This window comes from Cheilinus undulatus, linkage group 17 (assembly GCF_018320785.1).
Source record: "Cheilinus undulatus linkage group 17, ASM1832078v1, whole genome shotgun sequence".
Taxonomy (NCBI): Eukaryota; Metazoa; Chordata; class Actinopteri; order Labriformes; family Labridae; genus Cheilinus; species Cheilinus undulatus.
Genome location: NC_054881.1, coordinates 30,305,073 through 30,322,541, shown reverse-complemented (window position 1 = coordinate 30,322,541; position 17,469 = coordinate 30,305,073). Strand labels below are relative to the sequence as shown.

At 37.7% G+C, this 17,469-nt stretch overlaps 1 non-coding gene across 1 annotated transcript; it reads right to left on the bottom strand.

The window, feature by feature from the left end:
* Window positions 1-16,466: 16,466 nt before the first annotated feature.
* On the bottom strand, window positions 16,467-16,539 carry trnak-uuu. The gene has a single exon. It is a non-coding gene; the product is annotated as a tRNA-Lys (tRNA).
* Window positions 16,540-17,469: the final 930 nt, after the last annotated feature.

The window sequence follows — 17,469 nt, the reverse complement described above, 5'->3', positions numbered from 1 at the left end:
TGTACGTATTTCACCTGGAATGATATACTTCTCTTAAATGGATCTTTAAGTTCATATTGGATTATAGTTCCAGTGACAAAGCCTCTGTCTACGAGATTTCTAAAAGTCAGCCAGTAACAGAAAGCAACAAACCACTGCGCAACACTTATCACTCCAAGACAACCTGAAACTGTACAAATGAATGCTGTGTAGATTTCAGCCTTATAATGATGCAAGTTATCCTCAGCCACTCTCTTTTTTTTTTTTTTTTTTTTGTCCTGTTCCTTCAAAAACTGGCACATTTTGAAACTGGCCTCTGTAAGGCCTGGAGGATTGTTTACAGCTGTGTTCACTTAGAGTTTGGGTTTGCTTACTATCTGGCAACCCAGAGTTTCTGGCTGTGTTCACATAAACAGTGCTGCACTAGCTACAGCCATCAAGTCTGCCATCAGCAGATCTAACAAAATCATTGCAAGCGGATATTAAAGAGTTTGGTGAAGTAAAAACATAGGCCACATCAGGCTATGATAAAAAAAATAATTACTTTAAAATGCAGATAGAACTGATGGAAAAAAAAGGAAAATACTGTCAAGTGTGAAAGGGCAAAAAAGGCTCATGAGATGTCTGCTAGATTTTCTCTTATTCCTCCTGGTGGGGTGTATGACAGATTAAGATGTGAGGCTGCAGCCTCAATGGTAGCAAATGAAAAGTATGGAGTCACTTAAATAAGTGAAAATGTAATTCAAAGCAGCAGGTATGCTTAATTTTATGTCTCAAAAACACAACTACACAGCTCTGGTGCTTTTTCAGTCTCTCTTGGAGGATGCATTTGCAAAGATAATTGAAAAGTTAAGTTGTTATACACTATAAGGATGAAAGTATTTGTCTAGTTATGATAATTATTGCATTCAGGTGTATAAAAATCTAGCACCTAGTCACGCAGTCTCCATTTGAAAACATTTACAATACAAAATGTGTCATTCTGAAGATATCATCAACTTCAAGTGTGGTACTGTGATTGATGCCATCCTTTACAATAAGATATTTTGTGAAATTAACCCCTGCAGGATATTCCACAGTCAACTGTGAGTGATATTATTAAAAAGTGGAAGCGTTTAGGAACAACAGCAACTCAGCCATGAAGCGGAAGACCATGTAACACTCTGAAGAGTTCTGGACTTCCACTGGCATTAATGTAAGCACAAAAACTGTGCGGCAGGAGCTTTTTGGAATGGGTTGCAGATGCATGCAAGCCTCACATCACCTTGTCCAATGCCAAGCGTTGAATGGAGTGGTGTAAAACACAACGTCCGAAAACTGTGGAGCAGTTCTGTGGAGTTACAAATCATGCTGCTCTGTTTGTCAGTCAGATGGGTGAGTCTGAGAGTGGCAGATCCTAGGAGAACATCACCTGCCTGACTGTGCCAACTGTGAAGTTTGATGGAGGAGGGGTAATGGTATGGGGCTGTTTTTCAGAGTTTGGCCTAGGCCTCTTATCTGAGTCTTAATGTTTCAGCATACCAAGACATTTCGGACAATGCTATGCTTCCAAGTGTGTTGCAGCCCTTTGCTATTCCAACATGACTGTGCCCCAGTGCACAAAGCAAGGACTACAAAGACATGGTTTGATGAGTTTGGTGTGGAAGAACTTGACTGGCCCACACGGAGCCCTGACCTCAACCCCTTTGAGCAACTTAAGGATAAACTGGAACAGAGATTGGGACCCAGGCCAACATCTTGTGGCAAGCCTTCTAAAGAGTGGAAGCTGTTATCGCTGCATTAAAGTACATGTATTTGAGGATAATGTCATTACAATCCCTGTTGATTTAATGGTCAAGTGAGCGTCATGAAGTAAACACAGGGAATGTAAGCTGGGTGCAATATATGGGGGTCCCTTGAAAGCCTTAAATGTAAAATTTTGGAGGGCCTCTGGAAAAATCTATATATCATTATTTTTCACTTGCTATTGTCAATATAAATTCCATTCGAAAGCACGCCATGTGTGTATAATTTAGGTTGATTGTAAGTAACTTATTCACACATAAGAAAACAGTACAATACTGCCTCTGATAACGCTTCCAATCGTGGGTTGTGCTGTTTCAAATGCTCAAATGCAATAATGACCTCACATAACCCCACCATAACCCCGCCAGTAAAAATGCGGATTCAGCGCTCTTAGATTCAGGAGAATATGTCAAAGAGAAAGCAAAGTTCTTTGATTGAGAACTTTGGATTCGAGAGCGCAATCCTTGGCTGGACACAAAGGATGGAAAGTTAGGATGTTTAGTTTGCAGGAAAGCAAAGGGCTTGCTACATTTGGAAAAAGAGCCAGGTATACACCTTGCAGAGGCTGTTTAGCAATTTAGAGATAGGAAACTACAGGGCAGACCACCGTGCAAAACACTGAAAAGTTGCTGGGTTCATGTGTGTGTTTGTATGTGTGTGCATGCATGAGAGGGAAGCACGAGTGTTCTATTTGGTTGCAGAGTGAAGTTGTTCCGTGTTCCTGTAGTTGGTTGTGGCTTTATTGTTAATGATGCTAGCCTGGGTAAAGTGTGTTTAAAGCATGTATGTATTAGTTAGGGTCTTGTATAATGCTTGTTGAATCTGTGTAAGACCCCCTGGTTGCTGCGGGGTACTTCACACACCAAATGCAAGTTTTATTGAAGAAGAATCTGAGTGAGCATTATTGGAATTTGTGAGCATACAGCAACAGGAAAATACACTCTAGTAAATGACTAATTTCTGCAAGACTAATGGCATTATTATCCTTTAGCCAATAGTGATAGCTCATATTTAGCTGTAACTTGCAACTGTAAACAGCAGCTAAGATGTGATAGAACTTTCCCCATGTAAGTCTTAGTTAAACTTCAAACCTCTACATTATTTAAGGCAAAACACAAACCTTACTTTTCCTGGGATTTATAGAAATGGTTAACATGAGTAATGTCTGATCCTTACATTGTTTCTTGAAAAAGAAACAAACATCTTAACAGGGGCCTTGATTGAGTCCACATGATTTATTTTTAATCACATGCTTTTTTCTGAAGCTATAAAAATGACAGCAAGCTGCAGAGATGTGTCTGAATAATCACTCTGGAGTTTTCTTTAATAGAGAAGAGCTATTCTTCTGACCACGATCCACTTTACTGAAACATGTGGGGGATTTAATTTCTTATGAGCAGACCCCAGCTCTGATGATTGCCTCACATTAAACAATGCAAGTTAGCAGCAACCTGACAAGCCCCAGCGCTCATAAAGGATGAAAATGAGAGCAAATGGGCTGATTATACAGAATCCTCCCTCTCAGCAGGAGCTGCTAATTCTGACGCCTGCTTGCAAGAAATCATTAATCAATGAATGCTTCCAATTATGCAGGAGACGGCCCATTCATTCACACCTTGCACATCTCAGCAGCATAGACAAAAGTACAAAAGGAGAGAAAGATCCAGGGGTGGTAAAAATGTATATAATTTACATAATTAAAATGCTACAGTACTGAGGGAGGAGCTGATCACACTGTGATTATGAAAAGCTGGAACCACACAATGGCTCATATTTCTGATGTGAATTACCTTACAGCCTATCTGGACCACTGCACTTTGTTTTATTTGTTTATGGTTACAAATACTAGGTTTTTAGAGAAACTTTCTTTTTGCTCAATCTCAAAACACCCCATAACCCTTAACCTTACTTCTACAGCATGTTTCTGCACTTTCATGTCTAAAGTTAGGGTGTCACAATTCTTGTTGGAGGCTATTTCAAACCAAATATTATGGTAAATCTCCAAGAAGAGAAGACAATCTGATGTCATAATGCATAGTGTTCTATTTGATTTCAAACAGACATTTAAAAATGCTTGTTATAAAACTGTCTGATATTGTCGTCTCTTCTGTTTATGTAAAGCAGTTGACGACTACTGATGACGTATGAGGAGCTTTAGGGGTCGTCCCATTTCATAGGGGAGGATTTCACCACTACCCCTTGTAACCTGTGCATGCTCTGCATGGGCAAACGCCCCAACCATAAACAAAGACATTGATAAAAGAGTGCTGCATACTTGCTGAGCTCTGGCAACAACATGCATGCCTTTATGATGTATTAGCAAGGAGTAAAATGACTGAAAACAGCAGAGATGGCAAAAGTACTCAAATTCTGTACTTCAGCCTTATGCTAACCTGATACGTCAGATGGATGCGGTTCACACATCCATCTGGAAAACCTTCAATACTAAGTGTTTGGGAAAGAGCAGAGGCTTTGAAAAAAAAACCCAGAATGTAATTGGATGAATGTGCCGTCACATCTTTACGGGCCAATCAGAGCAACAAAACACATGACATAGGGGCGACTGAGGTGCGCGTGCGCAGCTACCGAGGAATAACACGAACCATGGTGACTACAGACATGTCAGTACACAACTTTTGTCGTCGTTGAAAAAAAAACAACTCACTGCTGTTCTCTGTTCTTCTTTCAACAAATAAATGTCATCAAGTTCTGATAAAACCGGGGCTTTAGCAGCATCCACGCAAAGCTCTTCTGCCAAGATTGCACTGGCCTCTTGTTGCTCACGTCACGACTCTGCCGCACCTGAAAGTACTGCCCCTCGTCGCTGATTGGTCCTGTCACTTTCTAACCGAGCCCAAATGGTTCAGATGGGAGCTTTGCAAGATGGATTTGCCAGTGAGAAACACAAAAACAGGCGTATCCATCTGCTTTGCAAGGTTACCCTTAAGCCCTATCTAGAAAAATTCACCTATTTTTTGTTAAGAACAAATATGGTATTGTCAATTAAAATGCAATGAAATTTTGTAAGAACATATTTTTTCCTATTTACCCTATTGAAGGGTTGTTATTGAATTCATATGATTTTTTCAATCACATTTAAAATGTAACCCTTTAGATGCCAGCTTTGATCAAATATGACTCATTACAATATTCAAAAAGCACACAGGTATAGAATATTGTAATGACTAATGTTATTTTTATTAAAATAATAATTACTCACTGAGCTGTCTAAATGATAAGCTAGAACATTGTTTTTGGCACATTTTTACTCTTTGCGCAATGGCAGATTTGACAAAATAATCAATAATATTTTATATTTTATATTTTATATTATAAAATTCATGAATCAGGCAGATATTAGTATGAACATTAAATCTGAAGTCCTACCTCAACTGCATAAAATGATCAAAATCATGAATTTATACTGCTCTGGCAATTGAATAAAAATATAAAGGTTTTGTGGATTTCTGCACATTTTCTAAATCCCCTTTTAATTCCTATGAGGAATTTACTGTCTTTGATTTGGTTTCACACACACTCACAAACATGATTTTTACACAGCAACAATTCAGACCACCCTACTACACTAGTAGCCACACAGAAAGACCACTTTAGTAATAAGTAAGTAAATAAATAAACACATAAATAGATTCATAAATAAGTAGATGAATTAATTAAATAAATAAATAAATCAAACACTGGTTTGCAGCCATTAAATTCAGAGGATACCAATTACTCTCAGAGGCCCACCAGAGAAGTGAGTGAGAGAGGTGATAAAATTGCACTATTTTAGAATTTTTTATTCTATTTTACACAATTACATGAAGTTTGCTGCAGAGAAACAGGAAATTACAAAATCACTTGTTGCCTTTAGTTTTAGGAGGGAGTAAAAAATGTGGTCATAATGGAAGTCAAAGGAATACATTATATATATATATATATATATATATATATATATATATATATATATATATATTTCTTAATAAACCTATTTTTCCTTAAAATAACCTGTACTCTGAAAATTATACGACATACCTCTATCTGACAATAATATTAGATATATTAATTATAGAAAATCATTAAAACCAAAGAAAAAAAAGTAAAATGATTTACACTCTGTTATTTAAAGGTTATTTATAGGGATGTCAAGAATAATTGAGTTAATTTCAATTAATTAAGTTCACAGTCAGTGTACTCATTTGTTTCAATTGCGATTAATCACATGCTTTATTGTCCCTTTCACACACTTTGGTTAAGCTACATCACAACTCTCTGCAGCCACAGTGATGTAGAATAAGTCCACCACCGCTCCTTAAAGTCTCGTTTCAGACAGCTCAGTGGACAAGTCAGAAATCATCTCAACCTTTTTAATGTGTCATTTTCAATCCATAGCAAATTCCTTTTTCCATGATTAAATTAATGTGAAAACCTTTGATGGACCACTAAAAGCAGGTCTGAATCCAAACAGGAAGTCATTTATCCCTATTTCAAGACAGTGGAAAAATTAAAAAAATGATACAAAAACAACTTGAAATGCAGATAATGGAATTTTTAAATGCAATAAAAAGGTGTCATTAAGCACCAATAACAATAGAAATTCCAAGATTAATCATGATTAAAAATTTTAAACTTTTGACAGCCCAAGATATTATTTACCTGGGACCCCCTGCTAGTTCCTTATCACCTCTGATAGTCCCTACACTCCACTTTGAGAATAGTTCAAATAACCCTTAACATAAAAAGACAGATAAACCACAGCCTGGGGCATTATGATAATAAAAAATAACCAAGTTCACTTTTTCATGGCTAGTCCGTTCACACACTAGAGAAAAATCCTTACATGACAAGTCAGCTTCCAAACATAAAGTTGAGCTTTGTGTTTCACCTGCACCAGGGGTGCGATGAGCACAGGATTTTTCTCTCTTACTGCTTTTTTTAATCTGGTGGTGCAGAAATTGCACCAGTATTGCTGGCACCATTTGCTGCTCTGACCTTCTTGTGCACCACTTTGGCAGCATGCTGTGTTTAGTCATCTCACTGGTCTGGCCTTTAAAAAAGGCACAAGGTGTGAAACTAATCATCCTTGACTGGCTTAAGCCACATCTCCACTACTTCCCATTCCTTGCTTTAGCTGGATGATTATTTCTTTTGTTGCTAGTTCATCCATATTTTTAATCTGTGCGTGAGACAGCTGTGATAGATTGACAGCTGTTTCTTGACTGACGTGATCAGTACATTTCTGTGTCAGCTGATCTGATCCAGGATCAGTAAAGTGTTGTCTGGTTACAAGGAGATGCATATCAGTATATATGGGACTGGGGGGTCTCGCTTTGAACAAACAAATCTGGCTCATAATATGGGACGTCACAGCTAATATAGGACAGTTGGCAACCATAGTGCTGGTATCCAACCTGGTTCCTCTTCCTTCCTATGTCATCACTCTGTGCTGATTGGTCAGACACCACTGTGTCTATCAGTGAAGCCATGCTACAAATTTAACAGCTCTACGATCCAGCAACCAACTCCACTAAAAAAGATCACTAGCATCCTGAGCCACAGTTCATGTCAGAGTTAAACATATCTTAAAGTGTCTTCTTGCAGAAGAACACAAAACTTTTAGATGTATCGAGTCTTGAAATTGTGCTTCGGCTTCATCTTTAAAAATGTCGAAGTTATCCGTAACAGAGGAACACTGAGCCATGCATCCTGAAAAATCTATTGATTATAGTGTCTAGGAGGATCATTTTTTGCGACTACACATCTGTGAAAGTGTTTTGCGGTGCATGTTAGTATATTGATCATGCCAGCAGTAACAGCTATTCCAGATGATAGCTGCGATGTTAGGAGGCAGCAGTGAGAGACAGAGTGGAGAGAAGCAGATGGCAAAGAATTCTCAGGGTTTATTTCAGGAGAGTTCGGCTTTTACGGCTCATATCCTGACTTAATTATCAGACAGAGGGGAGAGAGAACCAAAAAAAAAAAAAAAAAACGGATTTACAGAGGAGGAGAAATCTTCATTACCACAAGAAGAGAACTCAGGATCCCTGATAAAAATGTCTCTGCACCTAAGAACCTGCTTAAACTCTGACAATGAATAACAGGGATTGGGAGTGATAAAGCACCTGGAAAGATAATCCCCAGTCTCACAGTATGAATGAGTTTATACAGAGGGAAAAATTTAACCAGGGATTTCTTAGAGGCAGGCTTAATTCCACCATGTCAGGCTTTGTATGAACTCTACCGTCATCAATCCCTGCAGGCGGGGATTGCACCTATAGTTTGAGGAAGGTGTAGGATATGATCACATTAGGACTTCCCAGCAGCATCTTAAAAATAGAATTCTTAGTGCTTAAAGAAATAAGATAAAAACACAAATCTGTTTGATTTTTCCTCCATGCAGGTGACAAACAGACCTTGATGTAATGCATTTTTTACTTGGTTTTAACAACATGGAAGAGAGAGAAAGTTACAAAGCCACAACACCGCTTCTACATGATCAGTACCTGAGGACGTCTAGTCATTTATGAATTACCCCCTGATGTTGTGTTTGCTGCAGTGCATCTGCATGGAATAAGCAACATCTGTAATTCATTGATTGAAGATGTGAGATGCTGCATGACATTAGCAATGAATAAGTGCTGTGTTCTGCTGCGTTTTAAAATTCTATTTAAAAAAGGCAATGTAGAAAAACTCTTTTACAGGTTACTAGAGTGCACAGAAATAGTATTCTCCCAAATTTACAGACATTTCTGAAGGGAAACATAAGTGCTGCATGGCTGCAGCAATGCAAATGCAGTCATTTTTTTTTACATCAAAATTAATACCAAAAAAAGTTGTGCACATTGCATTCTGTAGGTCATATACATACTGTTAACCAGCGTTTCCACTGGACAACATGTGCCTGAGTGCCCCTCCCTCTCAAAACTTTTGGTCATGATGTCTAACACAACCTGGAACTGAACAAGAAGCAGAAAAGCCAGATAGATTTTCACAAACAAAATTACCATCTCAAATGACTGAGATCCTGACTCAGGCTGATGACTATTATCAGAGGACATCTGTGTGCTAATTTATGGTAGGTAATTTCCTCTGGAATTTTTACTTTACAGACAAGGTTGATTTGCATTGAATTAGAAAGCACAGATGTCCTACGCAGGTATGACAAATGAATCACACACTGATGGCAGAGGATGCAATGTAAAGGGCTATCAGTATTAACTAATGCTATTCATAAACATTCACATACCACTGAAACAGTGTAGGTGTGTTGCCTAAGGATCAACACCAACTCAGCTGCCACAGTTCATACCCAGCAAGAGACTACAGTTACTCCAAAATGTCAATAGTTCCAGGATTATGTTTATCCCAGGCTAAAAGGACTGAAAGCATGAACCATTTGCCCCTTAACCCTCTGAGCATTAAGCTGTTTTTTTATAATTTAGTCATGGTGTCTAAAAAGCTTGTAAAACATCCACTTTAGTTTTCTTACTTGCCTTTGTGAAGTTGTATGTTAAAATGTTGCTTCATACTTTGTTGTGTGTTCCTCTGTTCAGTCCCATCATGGTGGACTCCTGTTGGAAAGGTGCTAGAGCAGCACTTCCTTACTTTTATGCTGTTGGTGATGTCATTGCTGACATCACTGGGTCAAGCCAAGGGGAGGGGTTTTCTGTTCTGTCCTGTAATTTCACCTTTCTTTTTTTCTAAATAATCTGTTTTTTTTTTTCTAAGAACAACTTACCAGCTGTATATTAGTAAATAAAGTTACTCAGCTTGAATTTAAATAATAATAATAATAATAATAATAATAATAATAATAATAATAATAATAACAACAACAACGACAACAACAATAATAATAATAATAATAATAATAATGATAATAATAATAACAACAACAACAACGACAACAACAACAATAATAATAATAATAATAATGATAATAATAATATATGTATTAGAAAAAAATAACTAATCAAGCATAACATACAACCACAAAACCTAATTTTTCTGTTCAGGAATGCAAGTAAATAACTAAATTCTGACATATTATTCAAGATATATTAATGTGCTTAGCTATTTTTTAAGTTTTTTGAAAAATCAGTAAATTTGAAAATTCATGGATAACAATAATACTTATATTTTAGCCATAGAGATATCATTTGGGTTAAAGAGCTTCTACATATTGGTGTATTAACCATTGCAGAAACATAGAAAATGGTTTTAGTAATTACCAATGCTGTTAATTTAGGGCAGCTGTGGCATAAACCTTACTTTGGTTAAGGTTAGGATGGACTAATAAATTTGTTAAGCACTGTATATATATATATATATATATATATATATATATATATATATATATATATATATATGCACTATTTATATATACTTTGGTATTATGATTAATGGTAAGGACTGTTTCGATCAATGGTACCGGATATTAATTTTTCTTCAGTGTCAGTGTTATTTATTTACTTTTGGGGAATGAACTTTTTGCAGGCATGGTTTATGTTCAGAATGCTTTGCTTCAAGACATAGACCATTTACTTCTGGTTGACATGGAGGCAGACCTCAGCTCCTAGATCCAGAGAATATGAACATACATGGCAACATATAGACACATAGGAGACATACGTATATGGATTCAGTAACAATAATAATCAAGTTACAAAGATTTTCCAGTAATGCAAGATCCAGTGCAATACCTTTACCAATATTAATCATTTTGAACTGATGCAAATTGCAAGTTTTGTTTGTTTGTTTGTTTGTTCTTTTTGTTTTGTGTTTTGTTATTTTTAATATCTCTGGAAAAGGTATTAAAAATAAGGTCTGCCTTGTCTGCATATTCCCTGTCCTTGCAAAGCAGATGGATTCCAACGTTTCTGTGTTTCCCACTGGCGAATCCATCTGGCAAAGCTCCCATCTGAACAGATTGCTCCCTGGAAGAGAGGAACAGGACCAATCAGCGTTGTTTGAGGAGTAAGAAGCAGTACTTCTGGGCACAGCAGAGTCGCAACGTAAGCCAGCAGCGACAAGAGGCTAGTGCAATTAAGGCAGAAGATATTAGCGTGGGCACTGCTTTAGCGGCAGTTTATTAGAACTTGATGGTGTTTCTTCGTTAAAAGAACAAAGAACAGCATTGAGTTGTTTTCTCTCTGTGTTCTTGCCCTTCTCCTGACCTCTGAGAGACTAATTGTCACTTCTTTTGTTGCTCTGATTGGCCCGTAAAGATGACAGAACAGACAGATGTAACACAGCAGCAAGCTGTTCATCCAATCCCCCTCTGAGTTTTTTTTCAAAGGCTCTGCCTTTTCCCAAACACCGTCTATGGGAGGTTTTCCAGATGGATGTGTGAAACAAATCAATCTGTCATGTCAGGTTACCTATTCCCCTGGACAGCTGGGATAGACTATGAGAGCAGTCTTTCCCAAACTTCAGTGTGCTACGGACAAACTTGAGACCTGAAAATCTTCCAGGGCCCACCAAAACCTTTGTTCAATTATAACATGAGACTCAATAATTAGCCTTTTATTTATTTATTTTTTGTTTGTTTCAAAAACAGGAAATTTCAGTGCAAATGCATTGCTTTAAGGCCCATTAACATTAGTTTGATAGTGTTTGTGGGGTCACAAAGTACAATTAATGAGCCTCTGCCATTTATTTAATTTGATCAGGTAACTGCAAAGACACTTACATTTCCTTTTGTAGTATTTATCACTGTAAATGTACATCGTTGCCTAGCAAACTCTTCACAAGTAGCATTAATGTCTCAGAAAACACTTGAAATCAGGAATCAGAAGAGTGGCATAGTAGAATGGTCAAAGGGGCAGCACCACTTGATGTAACACCAGTTTAACTGTAACACTGGTTGCATACATTAGAGAAAATAAATGCAAATAAATTTGGCATAAGTTCAAGCTTCTGGCTGTGTTTTGTTACCTCTGAGACTTAAACCTCTGGGGCCCACCAGGGGGCTCTGGACGGCACTTTGGTTAGCACTGTAATAGAGAATATAAGAGAGCGATTTTCTACAAGTGTTATCTTGAGTTGTAATCTTTTTTAAATGTACATTTCTCATGAATGGAAGATTCATTATAACTTTGAGTAACTTGAACAAATTTTAAGGGGTTGAATTCCTTTTTACATTCATCCCTGTCTTGCAGAATTAACATTCACATGCTAATTTGCTGCACAAAAAAGGTTGTTTCAAGTGCGACATCATAGAAACCTTGTTTCCTTAAAAATCTGGTGTAACGTTGCCCTTTCAAAAGCTAACACTGGCTGTATATCAATATATCAGTATACTGTGTTGTGCTGTCAAGTTTAGCTGCTTGCACCACACATTGAACAAGACCTGATGCTGCTGAAATTAACCTCTTTTATTTGTGTATTGCAAGAGAACACTTCCCTGCTCAAACACGTAGACTATACAGTGGTGCAGAACAGGCCGGTTCCAATTTTTAGTATCCTGCATTCAAAGAAAACGTGACCACCAGAGGTCAGCAGGGCAATTGGCAGGCTGTGGGTCTGTACTTCAACAATGTTATAGCAAGCAGGAGTGCAAAGTCTGGATGTTGAACACAGATGGAGATGTGCTACAGGGCTGCAAAGAGGTACATGCTGTGGACTTTGGTTTACACAAAAATTGCAGCACAGGAGGACTGTTTAAACATCCCCCTCAAGGAGAAGCTTAAAAACAGTATACAAATGCACATTTCAATTCTGATTTTGTGATTAATTTTCTGTCAATTCAATAGGGAAATAATACCAAATGCAATACACAATGTTGATTTTGAATGCATTGACTGTGTGTCTAATAAAAAGGCAATCCTATAATACACTATCTATATTACTTCATTTCCTTGTGGAATGATACACAAAATCACTGCCATAATAAGTCAGTATAGTCAGGCTGTGATTATTCTGTAACATTACTTATCCTTATAAATGTAATTTAGAGGAAATGGGGCTTTGTGTATTCTATTGTGCTGTATAAACTGTACGTTAAACAGATCATTAATATCTCATTAACCTTAGTTTATCTCATAACAACATATACTATTAGAAAGCCCATTATTGCAGTAATCTCGACTGAATAGAAACTGGATTGACCATTGTCCATCCCAGAATTGAGTTTGTCAAAACAATACATTGTCCTCTATCTGCTTGCCGTAGCGGCTCAGTTCTTTCCAAGTGCCATTCTCAATAGTGTGATGACACTCACAGCAGTGAAAATGAGCTCTTTATCGCACAGGGAATTGAAACAGCTGCACCAATTTACACTCTTAATAGTGCAAAACGCTGTAAACATCAAGTTCACAAATAAACTGCAAAAAGCCTCAAGTTTAGAGGGGAGAGATTAGGGCAGAGCAATATCAGGATGTTACTTACATTTTAGTTTTAAATGAGCAGGATCGGTTGCAAATGCTCGAAAAGCCGCAGAAGTCTCTGAGGTTTCAGAGGGTCTTAGTGTGTTAAAATCACATATTCAGTGTGAGATTATAAGAACCCTCTAAGCTGTTTTCATGCTGTATCAAACATGTTGAACTCATTTAAGAAGCATTTACATGTTAGCTCATTAAGGGATGACTACATACTTGCACATTTTTCCTTCTTTTCAGCTTTGCTGCTACCATTACAGTACGTATAGAACAAGAACCTCTCTGGCTGTGTTCACAAATGTTCTGTTTCAGCTCATGCTGACATGTTTGACAGCGACAATGTTAAAAAGCTGTGAGCAGTACTCCTTGTTAAAGTGGTTGAAGGCTTTGGCTACAGAATGACATTACAGACCAATGTGCCTTTTTTCCTGTCACAAATCTGACACCGTCATCCTTTTGTAAAAGCAGCTGTCTGTCTGCTTGATAGAATGATATGGCCTTTGCCTTTGTGTCTGATTCTTAAGTGACCATTCTTTTCCCACTGTCTGCTGCACAGTACAGAGGGCAGTGAGTGGTCCTAAATAACTTTTTAATGTTTTAAAGTGGTTTTCAGGCAGGAATGTCATTGGGTGAGCGTCTGACTGGCGCAAGAGCTTCAAGTGGAGGAAAGTTTTTCTAACATAAAGCTACTGAATGGAGTTTTTATCTGATTATGAAACACACCGAAATTAATACAAATGACGCTGCGGGACTTAAAGAGGCAGACAAGATCATTCAGAGAAAGACTGATTAATGACACACTACCATAAAAAGCCCTCTTTTATATTTGCAATTAAATATGAACAGTTAACAATACAGTGCCTATAAAAAGTATTCACCACTTTACCCTTATGTGATATTTATAAATCAATCATGGTCAATATGATTTGCCTTTTTTGACAAACAAAACTAAAAACGTTGTGGATGTCAAAGTGAAAAACATCTGGGATCTGACATGTGGCATTTTTTCTTTGCAAAAACTGCTCAAGCTCCGTCAGACTGTGGTTCTCTTGCATACTGAATAAGATTATCTCTTTTCCTGCTTACATTAAAGAGGTTCGTTTTTGTCAAAGAAGTGCTGTTAAATTTACCATGATTGGTTTGTAAAATCAACAGAGGGGAAACATCCAAGGCATGAATACTTTTCATTGGCACTGCATTTAAAATAACTTTAAATAACATGTATGTACTGCAGAAAAGTTGCAGTACATACAGGTTTATTAAAATGACTGCCAAAAATGATGAATAAATGTTAAAGAGGAGGTGATTTATTCCATTTGGTATCACTGCAAAGGATCAATCTTCTTGCAACAATCTGTCTTTTCTGTGCAAGGCATTGCAATGATGGTGTTTCTCTACTTTGTCTTAGATAACCAAAAGGGGTTGTGTTTTCACCTTCTTATATTCCCAGATTCTTATGTGTTTTGGTGCACATGCATTTTCAGAAGCAAAACAGCCTGTTTTGCAGGGTGTTACTGCTGCTTGGACTGTTTTTCTTCTTACTTCTTTTAGTTTTTGGCTGTAAGACAGAGAGGCAAACATTTCTTGTGGGTAAAAAAATAAAAGGAGTGACCCAGTTACTTGGCAGGTCACTTGGTAAGCTGAATATTGATCAGTATAAAAAGGCAGAAAGGTAACATTTACAACTGGGAGAATAAATCTATTTTTATATTTAAACAGAGTGTTTGCTGTGAGAATTCTGAAGTCCTCATATTTTGTTGTAATCCATGAAAAATGTTCTTGCATTTGAATGCCTCTCATAAAAATGCAAAGATTTACAAACTGGGAATATGGCTTACCTCATAAATGATGAAACCTGGAATGCATTACACTGGTAAGTCAGTCCAAAATATGCCCTGACATCTTAAACTTAATATGGAAAGATGGCTGTTCTTCTCTAAAGATGATATTTGCCCTTGACCTACATTTATTGAACATTACAGATGTTGCCATAATGACCGCAATTATTTTCAATTTGCCTTTATCCCTTTCTCCTTGGTGAATTAGGGAGTACTCCAAATGAACAAGACTGCAAAGATTGTCCCCATGAATTTTAAGTGCCATTCCCCCTATTTAGATTAGATGAGCCGTGGGTCACCTTTTCTGGTGTTCAGACTTTCTAAAGTCTTTTGCTCATCTGCTGGGAAACTATCATCAGCCTCTGTGGAATATGTAAGATTAGTTATGCAATGTCAATTACATCAGTCATCAGTTATGCCACAGCGAACATTAGATCAGCTCTGAGTGATGGCAGTGATGTTTTTTATGACCTTCTACTGGTAATATCCCCTTATTTTTTTGGTTCTTGGGCCCAAGGGTGCTGGAGGTTTCTGTGTCAGGGAGGCACAGTGTCAGGTCCTCTCTGAGCTCTGGGGACGGAAACCAGAGCGGACAGCTGCCGATGTCTGAATGCCCTAGCTCACAGGAAATGGCTAAGAGACACACACAAAGCTGTCTGCTGACATTAGTATGAGTGACAGTCTTTCCACCTTCAGAGCTGCACAGACATGCATCTCCGTGTCAAAGAGCGAATGATACTGAACTACAGGTAGGTGATACGGACATGTGAGACGTCGGTGGCCTGATGGCAAGAAATCTACAGTAACTGAAGGAACCGATAACGCCATAGAAAGCCCACTCGAAAGTGATATAAGGAGCTAGTTTTGAAGGGGAAGCAGAAATCTGAATACGAACAAGCCTCTAAACCTCTTACTTTAGTCCCGTCTAATACCTGTATACAGGTGAATCTAAAAAAAGTTAGAATATCATGAAAAAGTTCATCTTCTTTCTGTGATGTAATTCAAGAAGTAAAACTTCTTTATATTCTTGATTCATTTCATGCGAAGGAAAATATTTCAAGAGGTAAATTATTTTAATCTTGATAAATACAGCTCACAAAAAAAAAAAAAAACAAAAGTCCACCATCTCCATCAGTCAAAAAAATGACTTATAATACAGAAATGTTGACCTTCTGGAAAATAATGCTCCTTTATGCACTCAGAATTTGGTTGGAGCTCCTTTTGCAGGAAGTCTGTGCTTTGTGTGTGCTGAGCTTCCCAGGAAACAAGACCATCCATGATGTGATAAAAGGACCAAAGTGAGCATTAGATGCAGAGGGGCCTTATTGAATCAATCTTGGCAATGACTTCCACAGAAAGCTACAACAGACAAGTTTTACTTCCCTGCCAAGCAGTCTTTTTAAGTTGCCATTATCATGTCCAAATGTGGACACAAAGGCAGAAACCCCACCTGAGGGCTTGAAGTTTGATGAAACTACAGCATCATTGCCTGAACAGGGACTTGAACCCTGGACCCTCAGATTAAAAGTCTGATGCTCTACCGACTGAGCTACCCAGGCATTACATGTACTGTCACTGGGAAAATAGAATGAGACTGAGCATTAGGTCCAGATGAATTTAGTTGAAAGGGGGCTTTATCGAATCAATAGCTTCCACAGAAAACTACAACAAGTTTTAACAGGTTTCTCTGCCCCTTTGTAGTCTCTATAAAGGTACCATTACCAGGTCCACAGTCAGTTGCTTCAACCAAGTGGTCTGAAGACTGATGGAAATACTGAATTATCACTTAAACAGGGACCTGAACTCTGGACCCTCAGATTAAAAGTCTGATACTCTACTAACTGAGCAACAAAGGCTTTGAAACTTTCAGTGATGTGATAAAAGGAGCAACCTGAGCATGGCATCCTGAGAAATTTAGTTGAACCAGGGCTTAATGTCATCAGTCTGGTCAGTGACTGCCACAGAAAACTACAACTTTTCAACTTTTCTCTTCAACTTCAACCAATTTGTTAACATAATCAAGAGACAAGTTATTCTGTTTTAACACTATACTGTACAAATAAAGAAAAAAAACACTTTTGCTGCTCTTATAAGACTGATTCAGGTTGAATATAAAGTATGGTTATCAAAGATTTCCTGTTCGATGAACTATGATTTACCTGACCTCCCAGGGACCCCTGTTTGGCTGGGCCCCGCTTACGGGCAGCCCTGGTGGTCCTTACTGTAAACTCTCTTTTTTGTGAGAAAATGTTATCTTTATTGAATTGTTACAAAAATATAAAAAAAGTTCTCAAAACAAGGAAGATCTTCTGTGGGATTAAATTTGTCCTGTACTCAGATTAAAGGATGTGTCTCTCCAAAGGCTTTGCTTTCCATCATCCTGCTGTTTGCAACTTGTGCACTTTGGCTGCGAGGCAGAATGCCACACTGTTTCTGGCATTGCTGGGTTGCATCTAGTCCTCACTTTTTGCCTTTGAACTACCTTTTGT